The sequence below is a fragment of the Dysidea avara genome, chromosome 4 (assembly GCF_963678975.1).
Source record: "Dysidea avara chromosome 4, odDysAvar1.4, whole genome shotgun sequence".
Lineage (NCBI taxonomy): Eukaryota > Metazoa > Porifera > Demospongiae > Dictyoceratida > Dysideidae > Dysidea > Dysidea avara.
The window spans coordinates 6,547,009-6,551,742 of record NC_089275.1 but is presented as its reverse complement, the minus strand read 5'-3'; the positions used below and the strand labels follow the sequence as shown (position 1 = coordinate 6,551,742).

At 37.9% G+C, this 4,734-nt stretch overlaps 1 long non-coding RNA gene across 1 annotated transcript; it reads right to left on the bottom strand.

The window, feature by feature from the left end:
• Positions 1–358: 358 nt before the first annotated feature.
• Positions 359–4,107, bottom strand: LOC136253999 (uncharacterized). Its single transcript, XR_010700237.1, has 2 exons — positions 3,317–4,107; positions 359–3,248 (listed from the first exon to the last, which is right to left on the bottom strand). It is a non-coding gene; the product is annotated as an uncharacterized lncRNA (long non-coding RNA).
• Between the last annotated feature and the right edge of the window lie 627 nt (positions 4,108–4,734).

Here is a 4,734-nt window from a genome sequence, read left to right as displayed (position 1 = left end):
TTACCTAACTTAGGAGTATTAAAGGCTACATTTGATTGTGTGAGAAGGACCTTGCCAGCTGACAAAGCTACCAGAATGTCAAGGTTTAGGGTGTCACTGACAAATAGTTAACAGAACACTGGTAGCTATTTTGAAGAAACTCTTGCCAGGGAATATAATGTTGGCAGACCGTGGATTTGATGTTACTATTTCTTTGGGAGCCATGCAAGATACATTGCACCTTCCTGCATTCACAAAGAGTCAACTGTCAGCAGCAGAGGTTAAGCTAACTATATCTATTGCACACGTGGAATGTGTCAGTTGTTAGCTGTCCAGCAAAGGTTTCCAATTGCACTCATTTGATCAGACAAAATAAAGGTGAAAAGGTAATTGTAATTGTAATTGTAATTGTAATTTTTAAGCAGGGAGTCCACTCAGTAAAACTGATTTTCAGTGGAGCCCTGAACAAACATACAATAGACACATACAATAACTAATAATATACAAAAAAAAAACAAACAAACATACATACACAACTAAGGATACATAGACAAAATTACACAGGAATTAAGAATTAAGATAATAATTACGAAATGACGACAAAGTGGCAGCCCCAGTAACAGTGGACTTAAGGTTGTTCCATAAAACAGTTCCTCGGTAGAAAAAAAGTTCGTTTGCCATAGTTGGTAAACACTCTAGGAACAAATAAACGTTTAACATTACGACTAAGATGACCAGTAACATCCTTCGAAAACTGAAATATATCATGTAAATAAGGAGGAGAAATTCGATGTAAAGATTTTAAAATCTGAATAGCCGTATGAAAACGGCGACGTTCAGTCAATGTAAATTGAAACTTGGAACTGAAAGATGACGGCAGCTTATGCATAAATTTGGAATGAATCCTTTCAATCATACAAGTCTGTTTTGCCGTAGATGGAGTCCAGATAACATCACAGTAATCAAAAAGTGGCATCACAAATGCTGAATATAATACACACAACACTGCAGGTGGCAGAGACCCAAACCGAATAATTGAAGCAAGTCTTGATCTAACTCTAGACAACATATTACAAATATGCAAGTTCCAAAACAACGCAGAGTCAATTAATACTCCAAGATACCGAACAGAATGCACCCGAGACAACACACTACCACCAATTGAGACAGAAAGGGTCTGACCTGTCACCCTCTGACGGCTACCAATGAGCATACAACTAGACTTATCAACATTTAAACACAAACGTGAGCTCCCTAACCATGTAGCCACAGAATTCAGATCTGATTGTAAACCATTTTCCACTACCCTTAAATCCGAGCCACAAAAATGTAATTCAGCATCATCAGCATAAAGATCCAGTAAGCAGTGACTTACAACCGAGGGCAAATCATTTATGTATAAAGCAAAAAGCAAGGGACCCAAGATGGATCCTTGAGGGACACCAATAGAAACAGCAGCCCATTTAGACATCTTAGATTGAAATAAAGTTCTTTGCTGCCGTTGAGCTAAGTAATTAATTAACAAGTCATATGATGACCCTCGAAAGCCATAGTACATTAACTTAGTACACAAAATCGAGTGATCCACAGTGTCAAAGGCTTTGGCCAAATCTAAGAATACCGCACCAGTATATTTACCTTCGTCAATAGCTCTCAGCCATTTATCTGTGACATGCGCGCAGTAGCAAATCCTGAGTCGAATAACCAGTACGAAAACCAGATTGATGGGAAGAAAGTAAATGATATTTCATAAGGTGTGATTGAATCTGATTGTGCAACACACGCTCCAAAACCTTAGACAAAACAGGCAGTACAGAAATTGGACGAAAATGAGTTAGACTTGTGCATTGCTTTCGCTTGGGAACCGGTGTGACAATAGCCTGCTTCCATTGAAAAGGAACTGAGGATGACTCAATACACTTGTTTATCAAAACGGTGATAAGTCTTAACATAAAAGGAGATGCCTTAATAAACTTAGTCGAAAGACCATCAGCTCCAGTAGCTTTCCGAACATGTAAAGAAGATACAATCAATGACACTGATTCAGCATCAACAGGTACAAACTCCAGAGAGGGTATATCCATATCAAAGAGCTTATCCATATACTCAGTAGGTGGTACTGTACTAACAACATTGAACAGGTACCTTTGATTGATTGAATAATCCGTGTTTGCTGTGCTTTAATCAATGTATGTGACTCAAACTAAAATTAATGGACAATTGTACAGTAAATATTTTATTTTACATGAATGGTTGTACAACAAATAATATGGCATGCCTCACATACTTAAGTAGTTTTTAACTGTTACTTTTTCCTTTAGAAATTGTGGCAAATTCTACATTCAGGGCATGCAGTACCACTTTCCCCTTGGAACAGCCATGAGCTTAAGTAAAATCATTTACAGTTACTGTTGTCACAACCAACTGTGGATCCTTTCTCTGGACCTTGGCAAAAGCACAAGTTTGTTTTTCCTGTTTCCTCAAAATTGTCTGTGTGAACCAGATAAAAAGCACTACTGCTACATGCAGTATATGTGTACAGACTTCTCCAAGGCCAGCCTTGCAATTGCAACGTGAACAGCAGACATGACTTGGTCTCCTCTAGAATTTTCCATGTGCACAGTGGCATCTCACTCATCATCTGTGAATGACAAACCTATACAACACATAATATATAACTACAACTTTGTATGTGTATAGAATGAACTGTACATGTAAGAAGATAGTCATTCAACCAGAGGCTATGGTTCAATAAAGAAATATATACCTTACCCAGCCAGTGACTTTCCAGTTCAGTATAATTAATATAACCAACCACTAGCATACAAACTGGTTATAGGCTTCAAGGCCTTTCCACGCTTTAAGCTGCTCAGCTGTGACAAAACTAGTCCTTAGAACAAAGTAACAAACGGCCAGTGTTATGGATTCCACAGAACAGGCAGGAAAAACCGTCTGCTAAATTCGAAAATCGCTGAGAACGGGTCGACCCCACCTATAATTCATAGTTTATCTATACCCTCAATAATCACATCTTAAATCTATCTGATCAACATACTTACTTGGGAGTAATCCTTAATACATCACTATCTTGGTCACCACACATTTCTAGTATTGTTACTAAAGCATCTAAAACACTTAATTTCCTGAAACGTAACTTAAACAAATGTTCAGAACAAGTTAAAGAATCTGCTTATCTAACAATGGTCAGGCCACAACTAGAATATGCATCTGACGTCTGGGACCCTCACCAAACTGGAGATATTTTAGAGCTAGAAAAAATACAACGAAGAGCAGCACGTTGGGTAATGAATGATTATGGTAGACTTAGTTCTGTAACCTCAATGTTAAATCAGCTTTCATGACCAACTCTCCAGACTCGCCGCAAATTATCTCGACTACAAACTTTACACAAAATTTTTTACCAACAAATATCACTTACAATTCCTCCATACTACCTACCAACATCACGATCCACGAGACAGTACCATCCACTGCACTACATCTTACCACATGTATCTACCACAGCACACCAAAATAGTTATTTTTCAAGAACAATTAATGATTGGAACTCCTTACCAGTAGATCTTGTTGAAGTTGCAGACGCTGACATTTTTAGAGCTGGACTACAATCATTATTGTAATTGTGTTACATGTATTCGGGCAAATCTGAGCACACCAGCAGGGCTGACTGCTCAGTAATAATAATAATCATAATAATCATAATCATAATACACAACACGTGTTTCTTCAACAAACACCGCTGAACGCGGCTACCCTACCCGTTTCCTGGCGAACTTCAGGGCCGTTCAGGCGCCTGAATCAATTCATCGTGGATACAAACATAGATACAAAGAAACACGGCAAAGAGAACAAACTTCACTGCTTTCCATCTCGTACGCGAACATTTATTACAACGAGTAATAAATTCGCACGAGGAATTTAATGTTGCGAATTTGTCACCTCGTGAGATTAAGTGTTGCATGATTTTATTTACGCAAGTAAATTTGTCCGCTAGAAAAACCCGCTATACGGTATTCATCATTATTCTAAAAATATATATATAAATTTGTCTACTTTGCATGTGAACTATCCAGTGACCAGTGTGTATGCAAATGGAATATATTTTCGTATATAGAGCAGCTCATGTATTTTCGACCCCCATGAGTTTTCGGACGCGATATTTCCTAGAAGAACAATGAGAGCCGATCATTTATGGTACTATTATGAAGACCTATCACTATAACCTCCAAGTGTAAAATTTGAAAGGATTTGGTTATATCGTGTGGCTGCAGTGACCTTCGAAAGCCACTGTCCAAAAAAATGGATGCTCGGACAAAGTAACGTTCGTTCGGACTCCTCCATCTCTACCCTTCCCATGCAACTTATATGCTATTGTGTGGTAGTGATTGGTAGAGCTATCCTTGAGCTATCCCGTGATATAAGCAGATTAGATTTTTATCAGCTACAGTTGCAGCTATCGCCTTTTTCCGAGACGTGGTAACTTGACGAATCGTCGGACACAAAATTGCAATTATAATTCCGGACACAACAACTTATTGCGATTACTTTGGCATTTTTTGAGTTTAAGTATAGTACTAGCTAAGGAACATTTGAAAACAGCTATTTAGGCACCTGTGCATGTGTAGAGTGATTTTTTATCAATTCGAGATGGAAATAGTAGCTACCTCATATAGCTACAATACATTAGGCCTAGAATAGCTACATAAAAATGCTAAAACTTAGAATAATTTATAT